Source organism: Tubulanus polymorphus, chromosome 10 (genome assembly GCF_964204645.1).
Source record: "Tubulanus polymorphus chromosome 10, tnTubPoly1.2, whole genome shotgun sequence".
In the NCBI taxonomy this organism is placed as follows: domain Eukaryota; kingdom Metazoa; phylum Nemertea; class Palaeonemertea; order Tubulaniformes; family Tubulanidae; genus Tubulanus; species Tubulanus polymorphus.
Genome location: NC_134034.1, coordinates 1,141,921 through 1,158,423, shown reverse-complemented (window position 1 = coordinate 1,158,423; position 16,503 = coordinate 1,141,921). Strand labels below are relative to the sequence as shown.

The 16,503-nt window shown below is 42.5% G+C and overlaps 1 protein-coding gene and 1 non-coding gene across 2 annotated transcripts in view; both read left to right on the top strand.

Moving 5' to 3' along the window:
* The window catches only part of LOC141912192 (polycystin-1-like protein 1), a 94,301-nt gene that overhangs the window by 52,626 nt on the left and 25,172 nt on the right, over positions 1-16,503 (top strand). The gene's annotated exons all lie outside the window — the stretch shown is intronic.
* LOC141912389 (U1 spliceosomal RNA) lies at positions 1,493-1,655 on the top strand. Its single transcript, XR_012620167.1, has one exon. It is a non-coding gene; the product is annotated as a U1 spliceosomal RNA (small nuclear RNA).

Sequence of the window (16,503 nt, the reverse complement as noted above, 5' to 3'; positions counted from 1 at the left end):
TATGAAGAGGCTGAGGAGAGAGGAGAGAGGAGATGAGACTGAGAAGAGAGACAAGAGGGAGAGAGAAAAGAGAGATGAGGTAACAGGGATAGGGTAAGAGTGGTAGAGATGTGGAGAGGAAGAGGTGAGGGGAGGGAAGTAGGAGAGGAATGAGAGGGTGTCTGAGAGGTAGAGAGGTGATGAGAGAGAGAGTCTGAGAGGTAGAGAGGTGATGAGAGAGAGAGTCTGAGAGGTAGAGAGATGAGAGAGTCTGAGAGGTAGGGAGATGATGAGAGAGTCTGAGAGGTAGGGAGATGATGAGAGAGTCTGAGAGGTAGGGAGATGATGAGAGAGTCTGAGAGGTAGGGAGATGATGAGAGAGTCTGAGAGGTAGGGAGATGATGAGAGAGTCTGAGAGGTAGGGAGGTGATGAGAGAGAGAGTCTGAGAGGTAGGGAGGTGATGAGAGAGAGAGTCTGAGAGGTAGGGAGATGATGAGAGAGTCTGAGAGGTAGGGAGATGATGAGAGAGTCTGAGAGGTAGGGAGATGATGAGAGAGTCTGAGAGGTAGGGAGATGATGAGAGAGTCTGAGAGGTAGGGAGATGATGAGAGAGTCTGAGAGGTAGGGAGGTGATGAGAGAGAGAGTCTGAGAGGTAGGGAGGTGATGAGAGAGAGAGTCTGAGAGGTAGGGAGATGATGAGAGAGTCTGAGAGGTAGGGAGGTGATGAGAGAGAGAGTCTGAGAGGTAGAGAGGTGATGAGAGAGAGAGAGTCTGAGAGGTAGGGAGATGATGAGAGAGTCTGAGAGGTAGGGAGGTGATGAGAGAGAGAGTCTGAGAGGTAGAGAGGTGATGAGAGAGAGAGTCTGAGAGGTAGAGAGGTGAGAGAGGTTGTTGGTGTAAGATGGAGCCGTAAGGTCTATGGATAATGATATAGTGCGTTATAAATGTCTTTGCTTCCTGAATCACGTTCACCCGCTTATAAAAACATCATTAATAAACATCACGTACTTTATGAGAAATCATGCGCCGCGCCAAACTGCGCGCCACGCCGCATAATTTTACTACTCCGATCTGACAATAGACCGATATTGAACCGGAGGCTCGACCGCCAACCATCTGCTACCCCCTCCCCCTCCCTCCCTCCCTCCCTTCTTCTGAATCACGTATTCACGTTAAACTAATTGACTTTAGACCCAGTTACATAAATTTGATTCTCCCACGTACAGTAGAGATTAGTTCGGATCCCTCGGAGCCCTATTTGACGATCGGTAAACTGCGAATACTAATCATCTAAATATCGTCGCGTGTTTAAAGAAATATCGCTGTAGATATCGATTTCGATATTATCGATAAAATATTGTCTTCATATTCGTTGAAATTATGCCGAAAAAAAGTATTGAAAACTAATTTAGGCGAGGGTTATATTTTGATTTATTTATGATATAATTTAAACACCGGTCAGAAAACATCCGGGTCAGTCATATATATAAAATGGCGGACGCGATGTAAGCATACTTACCTGGCACAGAGGTCCACCGTGATCTGAAAGGCGGTACCTCTATGGCGAGGCCTGTCATTGCACAAAGACTGGTTGACCCATACGATCTCCCCAAATGTGGGAGACTCGGGTGTACAATTTCTGGTAGTGGGGGACTGCGTACGCGCTATCCCCTCCATACATTGAATCAATGATAGTGAACTCCTGACCCTAAATCTGTATGATATATGTTGAGAATCCCACAATAATTATGAAAAAATAAAAATAAAAAGTCTGAAAATGTTTATTCAACGTTTCGACTATATTCTAATAGTCATCTTCAGGAATACTGTATTCCTTGAGCTAGTGTAGTTTATTCAACGTTTCGACTATATCCTAATAGTCATGTTCAGGAATACTGTATTCCTTGAGCTAGTGTAGTTTATTCAACGTTTCGACTTTATGTTGATACTCAGGTTTAAAATGTTTCAACATTATCTTAATAGTCATCATTAAAAGTTCATTGTTACAATGGTATTCATCTGCCGGTTATTTTGAACCAACTTTTCAGCAACTGCAGCCCCTTTCAGTTTTGGCGTTTCACCACTGGAAATTATATGAGGGAAATTCCCTCTGTACCACAGCCATCAGGTTCAAACCGTGAATTGATGGCCAAATTGTCTGCAGTATCCATAAAAAATATATTGGAAAATTTGATTCGCTAAAATGTTAATTGAATATTTATATTAATTATCGCTAATCACAGTAATTAGTAGAATGCGTGACGCGAAACGTTTTCACACGAAGCATGTCATGTAAATGTACAAATGATTTTGGCTTCGGCGCAAATAATTGATACTAAAATATTTACGCGTATTGACGATACTTGATATTCATTATATGCAAATTTATGCGTAGTTTGACCCGGTGATAATTTATTCATAAGCGAAAGTATTGGAAATTGATGCTTCATGTTCTAAAAACCGGTTTCACAAGTGTCTCGAGCGTTCGATATCAGCGCGTTGAAATATTGATGATGAACTCATTTTGATTCTGCAATGAAAAATTCAAAGTCTAATTAAACCCACACAACTGTGGAACTGTGTTCAGAGTCGAATTAAATCCACACAACTGTGGAACTGTGTTCAGAGTCGAATTAAATCCACACAAATGTGGAACTGTGTTCAGAGTCTAATTAAATCCACACAAATGTGGAACTGGGTTCAGAGTCTAATTGAATCCACACAACTGTGGAACTGGATTCAGAGTAGAATTAAATCCACACAAATGTGGAACTGGATTCAGAGTCAAATAAAACCCACACAACTGTGGATCCGGATACAGTGTCAAATTAAACCCACACAACTGTGGAACTGGATTCAGAGTCAAATTAAACCCACGTGGAACTGGATTCAGAGTCAAATAAAACCCACACAACAGTAGAACTGGATTCACAGTCAAATTGAACCGACACAACTGTGGAACTGGATCCCGAGTCAACTGTGTATAAGTACATATCTGTGGAACAGCGCGATGACTGGGGCCTCGGTTACGTATCATGGTTACTATGGTAGTCGACAATTAATGGAATATTAATACCCATAAATCATTGTACACGAACGAACGTTCGGAGGACTGTTTCAGCTCCGTGCTGCTGCGCGCTGTTCTGTGCAGCGTGACTCACTGAGACCTCGGAAATTTATAGGCATAGGCATGCGATGTGATAATCCCTGCTTCAACCGACGAACACGTCTTAATATACGGGAGGGCATATTGAAAATCGCAAGAAGAAAAATGTCGTTAGGGTTGCTGGGGTGAGGTTTGCGGGGGTGAGGTTTGCGGGGGTGAGGTTCTGGTTGCGGAAAGCCTGATTGAACTGTAATGAAGTATGTCGGGAGAGGGGGAGGGAGGTAGGGAGGGAGGGGAGAGGGAGAGAGGGAGGGAGAATTTTGTGTTATCGTATGAAACAATCGGGGAAAACCCAGTGGATTTGTAAACGGGTGTAAAGTGGCCATCCTCAGCAGGAGAGGAGGAGGGGAATAAAGAGAGACGGAGAGGGGAGGAGGGAGAGAGGAGGGAGAGAGGGAGTTAAGTAGGTATGAAATTCATGTTATATTAAGATAATTATTATAATCACAGTCACTGAGGTGTAGAGTGTTGGGTGTGTCGGTAACATCTAAAATTATAACTACACAACTCAAATAGCACCTGTATCAGGTTATAGACACTACTTATAGAAAACATGTCTGCCTTCATAAATCCCCCTATGACATCATCAAATTACCTCTACTAGCGATTTGATCTATAGAAACTTGTAGAAAAAATGTCTGCCTCTATAAATCCCCCTATGACATCATCAAATAACCTCTACTAACGGTTTGATCTATAGAAACTTCTAGAAAAAAATGTCTGCCTCTATAAATCCACCTGCGACATCATCAAATTATCTCTACTAGCAATTTGATCTACTTCCAGAAAAGAGGCTGTCTTCATAAATCCCCCTATGACATCATCGAATTGTTTACTAGTGACTGAAATAACACGCAGATGTATTATACGGATAGGGCTGGTTCTGTGCTGGATTACTGTATATTTTTATCGTAAAGGGTTAAAAAGTAAAAAGCAATTAAGCTAAAGCCGCCCTGGCAAGTGAGTGAGTGACTATTGAGTGTTGATGATTTATAGCTATCATTAACCCGTGGACAGCATCATCCATACTCCCCGCCTCCCTCCCTCCCTCCCCCCCCACTGACTGACTGAATGCTACCCCCCACTGACTGACTGAATGCTACGCTTGCCACATATATCTTGACCAGAAAAAAGATACTTTGCGAACACTGTACAGTTAGCCCCTGCTCTATGTTATGTTTGATCTCACAATTGGTCAATTTGACGAATATGACATGAAGTTACGCGAGCCCGGTTTACTGCTGCTAGCTTACTCGCCTGCCAGTGCTAGAATTCAGCTTTTAGGGTGATATATGAGTGTTTGTTTTTTGTCTATCTTGCTTAACGTCGTCGCTTGGATGTTGGTTTCCCGAGACGAACCCTATCTGATTGTTCATTTAACCTCACGACGGGACCACGGCCTGTGAACTGTTGTCCGCGCGCTGTAAGCAGCCAATTCCGCAGTCAATACTTTAAACACGGATGGATCCTGGGGCAGGAGCTCAAACAAATAAATAGGGCATCTAGAGTCAGAAAAAGGACAAGTATCTGGGCATGTTGTGGAAAACTTTGAAAAATTCCGGTGCATTTTGACTTGAATTTTTAGGCAATCATGGGACATACATGAGAATATTAGCTTATTGTATGTAATATATATTATAAGTTTCGCTCAGTCGATTACGGGCGGAAAAATTGCCCAGAAAAATATCGCCGTCATTTTTGGAAAACCTGTTTTTCGTAAATTCGGGCTGATTTTAGATTGCTTATTCGATATTTTAGAACCAGCGCGTAATGGTTTAAGATACATCGACAAACATACAGCTGCCAGAGCCTGTGTCGAGCTGTTCTACGATTGGTTCGATATTAATATTAACAGTTTGTTATTTATCATGCACTCGTAAAGTGACAGATTTCGGCTTCCATTTACTTCCTTAGATATACACACACAAATATAGCTGTCATATCATAGATCACTAATACACAACCAGTCGCAACCGGAGGTAATAGCAGCCTGATCTGACTAATCACCGGTGTCCAGTTACACAGTTCTGAACCCAATTACACAGTTCAACACCCAGTTCTACAAACCTGGACCCAGTTTGACAGCTTCCACACTCCTCAAGATCCAGTTCCACAGTTCAACACCCAGTTCCACAGTTCAACACCCAGTTCTACAAACCTGGACCCAGTTTGACAGCTTCCACACTCCTCAAGACCCAGATCCACAGTTCAAGACCCAGTTCTACAAACCTGGACCCAGTTTGACAGCTTCCACACTCCTCAAGACCCAGTTCCACAGTTCAACACCCAGTTCTACAAACCTGGACCCAGTTTGACAGCTTCCACACTCCTCAAGATCCAGTTCCACAGTTCAACACCCAGTTCCACAGTTCAACACCCAGTTCTACAAACCTGGACCCAGTTTGACAGCTTCCACACTCCTCAACACCCAGATCCACAGTTCAAGACCCAGTTCTACAAACCTGGACCCAGTTTGACAGCTTCCACACTCCTCAAGACCCAGTTCCACAGTTCAACACCCAGTTCTACAAACCTGGACCCAGTTTGACAGCTTCCACACTCCTCAAGACCCAGATCCACAGTTCAAGACCCAGTTCTACAAACTTGGACCCAGTTTGACAGCTTCCACACTGCTCAAGATCCAGATCCACAGTTCTGAATCCAGTTCCACAGTTCAGAAGCTAGATCGACAGTTCAAGACCCAGTTCCACAGTTCAGGCCCCAGTTCCACAGTCCTCGAGATCCAGATCCTCAGTTTGGGATCCAGTTCCACAGTTCAGGATCCAGTTCCACAGTTCAGGATCCAGCTTCCACAGTTCAGGATCCAGCTTCCACAGTCCTCAAGATCCAGCTTCCACAGTCCTCAAGATCCAGATCGACTCAGTTCATGATCCAGTTCCACAATTCTTGTTTGTTAAATGGTTATTTGATTGAAATCATAAATGAATGAAGTTCAATTGTCCCTGTTTGTGAAACTTGTACTCAAATCTCTCAAATTTATGAACCCCCTACACAACAAACAGTATCGGTAAGCTATAATATTGTTCACATGTATGTATATAAACAAAATCTATTGGGATTTAATTTTCGACGTAATTTCTGTCCCCCCTAGTAACGCTAAAACTGTAGGACTGTAATGAGTCTCGCGGGGTTCATTAAATCATTTATTTCTATTTCGCTGTTTTTACCCGGAGGGTTCCCTCTGATGATGATAATATATGAAACAGTGAAACCACACGATACTGGAGAGAGAGAGAGAGGAGAGCGAGAGAGAGAGAGAGGAGAGCGAGAGGAGGCTGATTGTAGACTCTTAAGTGATTTGTGTTAAGTGCTTTTAGACTGAAATATCACGAGTAAATTGAGTCATTTGTATCTAAAACATAGACCAGAGATTCACAGTTGGGTGGGTTTAATTTGACTTTGGATCCAGTTCCACAGTTGTGTGGGTTTAATGTGACTATGGATCCAGTTCCACAGTTGTGTGGGTTTAATTTTACCTTGGATCCAGTTCCACAGTTATGTGGGTTTAATTTGACTGTGGATCCAGTTCCACAGTTATGTTGGCTTAGTTTGGCTGAAGATCCAGTTGCACAGTTAGTAGTAAGCTCCCGCTGTAGTTAATATGCTGACAGGTGGACGGCCTCTTTGTGATTTCACTAATGGTGTGTATTGTTGACCACTGGTCAAGAGCTCTTACTACAAACAGAAGGTGGTCATTGTGTGAATAACAAATCACCTATTGACCACCAGTGACCACTGATTCAGCTTTCCATATGTCATTACAAATAGTTATAACACTGGCCCCAATCCATTATCCGGCAACCAGAAGTTCACAGTTTTACGTGTGGTATCAATTTTGTGCTACGTTTCTAAATTCCCAGAAACAAACATTTTCCTAAAAAGCCTTGAAAAATATTCACACTTTTCTACTCGCAGTGTTTGGTATAGTTTTGATTTATTCAGAGAGAATAGTTGGTTCAATTTTGTGCAGTCGATGTCCTACTGCTCACTAGCGACACCTGGTGGTTCCTTGCTTGCCACAAGTGGAATCCTCTATCGCTGCAGTAGTTGATGTCCGACTGCACACTAGTGACACCTGGTGGATCCTTGCTTTTCACAAGTGGAATCCTCAATCGCCGCAGTAGTTGATGTCCTACTGCACACTAGCGACACCTGGTGGATCCTCACTTGCCACAAGTGGAATCTTCTAACGCCACAGTAGTTGAAATTCTACGACCTGGTGGATCTTCACTTGCCACAAGTGAAATCTCCTATTACCGCACCAATTGATGTCCTACTGCGCGCTAGCGACATCTGGAGGATAATTTACCCCAATTGTCCATTATCAAGATCTCATTATTTAATAAAGGGCTTTAGTTATTCGCGGTCGTGAACCAACAATGAGTCATACTTTATGTTATTATAAACCAAGAACAAATAAATCATTTAATTGATTCCAACGATTGTTCGCATTGATAGATAGATAAACAACCTTGACATTGGGCTGAAATCCGTCTGCCGTTCTGAGAGGAGTCTTTATTCAGTGAAACAATACCGAGCGCGGTGTAATCCCTGCTACAGTTACTACCACAGCCAGTGAGTAATAAATGACCATTTGTTATCACACAAACGACCGATGAAATTGGATCGTGGCCAGGATGCTGACCAACTGACCAATACAGCTACGATACTGACCATTACAGTCCTGATATTGACCAATACATCCATGATGCTGACCAATACAGACATGATATTGACCAACTGACCATTACATGCATGATGCTGACCAACTGACCAATACTTCAGGGATAGATAGATGTTAGTAAGCTAGTTCTGCAGTCAAAGCTTCAGGTATAACCAGGCTGAGCTCATGTTGGTCCATATTAATCGAGATAAGACCGGCTTGACCTAATTTAAGACCGGGTCCACAGTTGAGACCAGATAAAACTGGGCTGAAGTGATTTGGTCGTGCAGGAGGGTTTGGAGGGGCCACGGAGAGTTCATTCTGAATTTTAATTAATTAGTCACCGGTTTATATCACTACTAGGGATTATCCGTGTAACCCCCTCTAATCCGTGTAACCCCCTCTAATCCGTGTATCCCCTTCTAATCTGTGTAACCCCCCCTCTAATCCGCGTAACCCTTCTATTCCCTTAACCCCCTCCTGATTGTTACCCCGGAAATTTGATTAGTAGTTATGTAATATATAACATCATATTGAGGCCTTCAACTGATAACAATGAATGAATTTTATTTTGGAGGAGGGACGAACTTTAATTGAAATTCATTGAGTCTTCTGGTGTAGGACGACGTCGCGTTGACGAATCAATTAATTTTAGACCGGAGAAACAATTAAAACGATTTAAATCGAGATTCTCACGATTGTATTTCGGGTGTAGGTAACGTAGGGATGACCTACGCTTGACTCGCGAATCAATATTTCATCGCGTCGAACAGGTTTTCACTATTCCACGCACGTAACCCGGTAGGCCTCGGCGATAGAGCGCAGTTGCGAAGTCCGATGACCTTTCATTAGTTCAAACCACTCGTAATAAGCACGGCGGCGAGCGTGCCGATTGTTATAAACTCTTTATAATGTTTATAGCGCGGGCGACAGGCATTTGAATGGTTGTTATAGGGTTTCCTATTCATGCGTTCTAATCTCAATAGAGCATCAACGTCGTGCGTATTATTACAATAAAGCAATTAATTGCACCTCACAATTATTCAATAAGTTCTTGCATTATTGATAATGGCTGCTGAGTGTGTGCGAGCCTGTGTTTAAACTAGTGAAAATAAACTTAGAAATGAATTAAGCCGTCCACGGTATGGGCTTTGTTACCTCGGGAAATGGTTTGAATTGGGCTGGTTTTAACTTCGTTACCCAGCGGTTGGTTTTATCAGATCAGTTTTAGCTTTAACCCTGCAGGGACTGGTTTTATAGCGCTAAAACCTGTTAGGATTCATGAAATATTACTAGAAACAATATCAACGAAAAGAGAATGCCACAAAAAATATCAACGAAATCAATTTTAGTTATTTTACTCTAATGATATTTTCTTTTCATTTTGATTTCGCATGTATCCATCACCAGATGGCGCTGTTCCCATCGACCCCTCTCCGTCTGCTCGCGACAACGACGACGAAGGCAGACGTGACGACGATGTTTTTGATATTTTTCCTCGTTTATGAATTATTAACGAACGTAATCACGTTTTATAACGATTTCCTTGAGAAAATACGTCTGGCGATCGTAAAGAACCCCCCACTTCCCCTCCTCCCTGCTTCCCCCCCTCGTCGATTGCGCAGGATTCACTTCTCAGGGCTGTGAACTTTTTGACCTGATTTATCCTCGCTGCAGACTCGCAATTTCTCACTTCGTACCGACGCATTCCAAACCTGATTGAAAAATCTAAATTTTTCTTTTCTAATTTTGAAATGGGGAATTTTTTTTTTTTTTTGAAATGTTTCAAAATTTATTCGGCAGAAGAGATTATTTCGAGGTCGCGTGGAGAATTATTCGCCGCGGTTTTAGAATTTTTGATTGGAAATTTCAGACATGTTTCAGGTACGGCCACCCCTTCCATTTTCACATCCCCCCCTCCGAAAATCAGCAACCCCTTATAACCCCTCTGCTGCCCCCTACCAGAGTGGATGTCAATATTCTATCAATGCTGATTGCTTTATTGAGCTCATGTGAAAAATAGAAAACTTCACTAAAAATTTCGCTTAATCTTCTGTATTTAATTGGGGAATGAAAAGCCTTGTTACTTCAGTTGTCAAAGACTTAACTATGAATGCAGCCCATTTAGAATTTCTTATCGCGGACACTGCGTTTCGGGTGTAAGCAATCTTCCCCGTCCAACCAGAACCGGGATGGCTCCGTGATCTGGTAATTCACTCGCGAAAGAGATTGCTCTAAATGGCCGCGATTTGGATATTCCTGGAGCCAGCCTAGTAGAAAAATGGACGGACGGCTTCATGACCGGGATCGAATATCAGAGCGAAGAATCTTGGAGCCACCCTATTCGGAAACGGGGCGTAATATGAACGCGGGCGGCCGATGCAAAGTTTAAAAGCTTCGATTAAATGGAAAAAACCTCTTCAATTTTCTACGCTCGAAACATATGAAGTTTTAAACCCATTAACGCTGTATGATATTAGCACACATTAATTATACCCCGGAGACCGTGATATAGTCCCGAGCATCACGCACGCGCTAGTCCAACGGCTTAGTCATCTCAATTTCAAATTTGAAGTCATAATTCAAGTCAAAAGAGGCTTTCGTTAAAGCTATTTTATGGCATAAGACGTAATATGACTATTTTTGAAGTACTTCACTCAAACTGTGGCTTTTTTATCATTAATTCCTCGAAAACGTAATTTCGCGTTCGAAAATTGCTTTCTAGCGAAATTTCCCGTCTCATGAAAATAGCGAAAATGACTCATTAGATTTGTAGCGTTTTCGATGGCGGAAATAAATGTCCGGCGGAAAATCAAATCCTCAGATTCATCGAAAATTTTATTTTACGTCTTGAAAATTTCTTTGTAACGAAATTTACCGTCTCGCGAAAATGAGATTTTGACAATCGCGGAAATAAGCACCCGGCGAATATTCAAACGCGTTCATTAGCAGACGGAATTGACGATTTCGAAGTAGCGAAATTTCTCGTCTCGCGAAAATAACTCGTAAACGCGCGTCGACGGAAATAAGCGACCAGCGAATAAAGGAATGGTAGGAAATGTGAGTCAGAAGGCGCAGGGTGAGAGCACACACACACACAGAGCGCGCCGAGCAGCAGCGAGAATAATAAAGCCGTTTAATATTCTCCAGCGCCCGAAGTCGACCAATCAACCGTCGGCTCCCAGCATGCAGTTGGTTTGAATGAATCAGTGATATCGGACGGAGGGAGAGAGCTGCAGGGCATTGCAGCAGTAGTGGGTGTCAGAGAGAGAGAGGAGAGAGAGAGAGAGAGAGAGAGATGCTGGATCTACTCTCACCGTACTGACACGATCTACTCGGATTCTAATCGCACGGTAAACGCTACACGAAGGATTTAGTTCTCGAGATCCGAGTCGTGGATTTTCTCGTATCCGCACGTTTAAGAAATCGCCGTCGATTTTTTTTCGACGACGCGACGAAAACTGAAGCGGATCGCGTGCCGACTTGTAGTGTTTACCATGTCGGTCACGTCGGCGCTGAATCGAGGAATCGCGGGAATCGGAGGAATCACTGCCGACGTTAATTGACTTATAAATATTCGACGAAGTCCGATATTCGTTAGAGGATTGTTACGCGGTTGCCGTGACGACAATGACGAAAACGACGGGAATTCTAGATTTGAAATTTTATGGACGATTTTTCGAAATTGAAGTCAGTAATTTTGGCGGTAAGTTTTGGAAGAATTTACGTGTTTTCCTTGTAACTTTGTCGTGGGTCTCAGCACCTTAGAATTCAGCAGCTTTCTTAGAATATTTGGAACAAATCTTTTGGTAATTTTTGTAAAAACATTTTTAGAAATTTTCATAGTCCAAAAAAGATCAGACTTGAGCGGAGTCTACTGTACCATCCAACTCAGATATCATTCTCAAGTCAAAGGGTCTGACTTTGAGCGGAGTCTACTGTACCATCCAACTCAGATATCACACTCAAGTCAAAAGATCAGACTTGAGCGGAGTCTACTGTACCATCCAACTCAGATATCACTCTCAAGTCAAAAGATCTGACTTGAGCGGAGTCTACTGTACCATCCAACTCAGATATCACTCTCCAGTCAAAAGATCAGACTTGAGCGGAGTCAACTGTATCATCCAACTCAGATATCACTCTCAAGTCAAAGGGTCCGACTTGAGCGGAGTCTACTGTACCATCCAACTCAGATATCACTCTCAAGTCTAAAAATCTGACTTGAGCGGAGTCTACTGCACCATCCAACAGATATCACTGTCAAGTCAGATCAGACTTCAGCTGAGTCGACTGTAGTTAAGGTATATTTTGAGAATATTTCCATGCCACACATGCATAGTACAACCACAATGCCGTATAGAAATGTACACAGTGCATTTTAGTTCAAAGTAGAAATGCAAACATTGTTTCAAATATCATTCTTCTATCGAACAGGTCTCTGTTCAAATAAAACTCATAGCTCTTTATTGTGCGCCGGTATTTCTCAGATATCAGGAGGGCCTGGTTACAAATATCATAACTGACATAGTCCCCAGGAATGTGAGAACTGAACACCTGAAATATCGGTTTCAATATCTCTCGGCTTATCTTCAGGGGCCCGTTGCATAGTCAAGGCTTAGACTTAAGACCAGTCTAAGACCAACTTCGTTCTATAGCCAATCTAACAACTTGAGACCAGTCTTAAGATTTAAGACCACTTTTGGACTTTAGTCACGACTGTGCAACTGGCCCCAGGTCTCAATTGTGGAACTGGACTAAACGAGAGCTTAACCCGGTCTAAACTTAGGTCTCACGAGTGGAACTGAGCAGAAATGAGCTTAACCCGGTCTAATCTTTAAGTCATGTTTAGTCAGAAACCATTTTCAAAGAAGGACTGAACATCTATCTTGTAGATTCAAAAATAAAATTACAAAAAAGTTATCTTTTTAGTCTAAATATTCCTAAAGTGAATTTATTGATTTTATAATTTGCTAATTGCAATTTATAATTAGTCATTAATTGAATATATTGATTAATTAATCAATATTCTAACTATGAGATGTGATGCGTGTAACTGCCTGAGGGGGCGCCACCGCTCCGGGGTGCCCGGCACGCACGCGTCTTAGCGTGTAGCGTCAATTAACCGACAACGATATAAAGCGTTTCTATCGGTTACGCGATGGTGCGCGCAGGAGGGAGCGCGCTGGTCGTCAATAGCGATGGAGGCGTCATTGTTGAGATCGGGATCGTCGTCCTCGGGTGTCGGGGGCGGGCCGCGTTTCGGATTTCGATTGTTGAAATCATACGCTCGAAATGACTTACGATGACTTCGAGAGTCATTGAGTCATTGACAGCGCGCGCGCGCGATTTCATCTAAAAGCAATCGGCGATACGCGCAATTTAACAAAATAACTCGAGAACAATAAACGGGTTTAATCTAATTTCCTGCGGTATTTCCATGCTATAAATCAGGGTTTAAGAACCCGGTTTATACCCTAAACCCCTTCAGGCTATATTTCATGTTCGCATATGTTAAACAATGGACTTTCCCTCAGGTTTCTCGCGCTCTCTCACCTGAACCCTTGTTGTTCTTTGTTAGCATTCGAAACCACTTGAATAATAGATTTGTATATACACTCCACGTAATTGTAGTACACTTAATTTATGTTAATTCATTCGTAGCGGTTATTGTTTGAAATTTAACACCGCGTGATTGGCCACTCCACTCGCCGGTAACAAGACTTTCACTTACCGAATTTAGATTTTGAAAATTCTGCGAAAGTTGGTTAGAGTTTAAACCAGTGGATAGTTGACGTAGTGACAATTGAAAGTTCATTGTTACTATGCTATTTATACACCGGCTATCTTTAACCAACTTTTGAGCAATTGCAGCTCTATATTACCAAGAAAACAAATCATCTATATCATCTAATGCCGTACCTGTGCAAGTGAACAGAAAAGTGGCGAAGTTGTTTATTGAAAGCTTGATGTCATTATTAACATTGCCAGTGGATGGTTCCAGCTCCAATTCTCATTCATTTTCCTTTTTTTTAACTTGGCCATATTTTCTGGGCCATTTTATCCATGGCCATGTTTTTACCCGTCCATATTTTCCTACAATCCAGCAGCAGCAGCAGTAGCAGTACTCAGCCCTGCCAAAGCAGCAGCAGCAGCAGCAGCAGCAGCTAATTGACACTGAATAAAAGCCTTAAGTGAAATCGTTGAAACGAGACGAGAGATGTTGTAATTCGATCACAGCCCTCGCCCCTCAACCCGACACCTCGCGGTTCTCATTCTCTCAAGGTCGTATGTTCGTTAACGCGGTCGCGCAAAATGTCAAGGTCGTGGTCGTGTATTTTAGAGAGAGTGATTTTATTAGCGTTGGAAGGTGAGAGAGGAAGTGTTCGTCGGATGCTGCTGTGACAGTTAACTGTGATTTCCTCGTGTTAAGTTTCATACCTGATTCTTAACCGAATCCTTGACACATTTCTGTACATTAATGACTGATATATATTTGTGTGTATTTGTATTTTACTCTGTACTTTTGTGTCTAAATAAACTTCATTCATTCATTCGTTAACTCAAGTCTCAACTATGGAACTGGATAAAAAATGAGGAGCTTAGCCTGGTCTTAACTTTAGTCTCAACTATGGAACTGGACCAGAAACGAGATCTACTCGGTCTAATCTTATGTTTCAAACGTAGGACCTGAATTAGCTAAGCCTGGTAAAATCTCGACTAGTAAGCTGCAGCAGAAATGAGCTTATTCTGGTCTTATCTTAAGTCGCAACAGTGAAATTAGACCAAAAATGAGATCAACCCAGTCTAATGTTAAGTTTCAACCATTGAACTAGACCTGAGTTAGCTTATTTTAGTCTAAAGTATTTAGTTTCAACTGTGTAAACCTGGAACACCGTCATGGAATCATACGCGGCTATATGTTAAGCCCCAGACTATGTGTCTCAACGTAAATGTATGTGAATTATTTCTGTTAGAACTGGTTGTTAATGATATACTGGTGTACCTTGAATCTTATCAAATCCTAAACAGTGAATTCATTGATAGCTAATCATGGATCAGGTGTTGAATACCGGCAGCAGGTGTGCGGCGTACTCCAGCCGGGGGGGGGGGGGGGGAACTGCTGCAGATAACTATGAAATATATGTCCTCTAGAAAAAACTGTGAAATGGTGTCTTAGACGGGCGGTGGTTTGATTTGAAAGAGAAATCAGGGAAGCCACTGCCACCCCCCTACCCCTAAATAGAGATGGGGGTGGATGCTGGCTCACCCCTCACAATTTATTAGTATACAGATCCATCGATTTGTATACTCTGGTCTGAGTTCTAAAAAATTGTGAATTTTCAACGTTTGGAAAATCTGAATTTTTTCAGATTGATGATGATGATATGTGTGCAAACTATTTCATGGCCGAATAAACACTTCTAGTATTGAATTATTGAATAAAAACTCTATCATTTCGCAATCTATTGACGATTATGGTTCATGTCAGAACGCAGCTGTTTTTATTCCAGATTATTGAGATGGCGCTATAGGTCTCTCCCCTCTCCTCTCCCGCCCCCCTCTCCCTTCTCCCTCTATCTCACCCCTCTCTTCCCCTCTATCTCTCCCCTTCTCTCTATCTCTCTCTCTCCCTTCTATTTCTCCACTCCTCCCTCCTCTCATTCTCTTCATTCTCTCTCCTCTCTCCCCCTCTCCCCCTCTCCTCTCTCTCCCATCTCCCCTATCTCACCCCTCCCTCCTCTCTCCTCTCTCCTCTCTCTCCCCCTATCCCCCTCCTCTCTCTCCCCCTATCTCACCCCCTCTCTCCCCCTCTCTTGCTCACTTATGCGTATATCTCTAAACGATGACTATCTCGATAGATTCCCGCATACAGCTGCTGTTCGTGTATTATTTCCATTCAATTATAACTAACAACGATTTCTCAGTTGATAAATTCACAACGATTTCATTGTAGTGAATTCATATCTCTTCCCTACCGTACGGCAGCTGGGTTCACGTATCCATGCAAGATATATCGCTATCGTCAGCAGTTTTTCGTGTCCCCAACCAATCGGAAAATTATACACATAATCCGTGCTCTGAAAACACTTAACATTTCGTCGAATTCAAAATTAGTTAAAAATCCTTTTGATGACTGAATATCACACCAGGGGGCACTGCTGATGCTATGAGTAAGTAAGCTTCGCAGAGGCTGTGGTCCCGTCGTGAGGTTCAATGAACAATCCGATATGGTTAGTCTCGGGAAACCAACATCCAAACGACACGTAAAGCCAAAAACAAACAAACAAGTACCATGTACCTAACAGATATCCACCAGGGGGCACTGCTGATACTTTTAGTATCATGTACCTACCCAATATCCACCAGGGGGCGATACAATTTGCTATTTAGGGGTCAGAAGACTGGTAGTCTTTTGAGACAGTTCAGAAGGTGCTTTAGATGCTAGAAATAAATGTAATTCTGAATATCAACTTTTGATGCCGACTAAGACTGGGTCTGAAGACCGTCTTAGTTTGACAGCATGTACAGCAATCCAATGAGTAACGACGGTCCTAGGATTTGGGAGCATTTCTGTGAAACTGTCCAGTACGGATCAGTTCCGCGGTCGTGGCTTAGACTGAAGACCAGAGTCTAAAACCAGCTTAGTTCTAAAGCTAATCTAACAACTG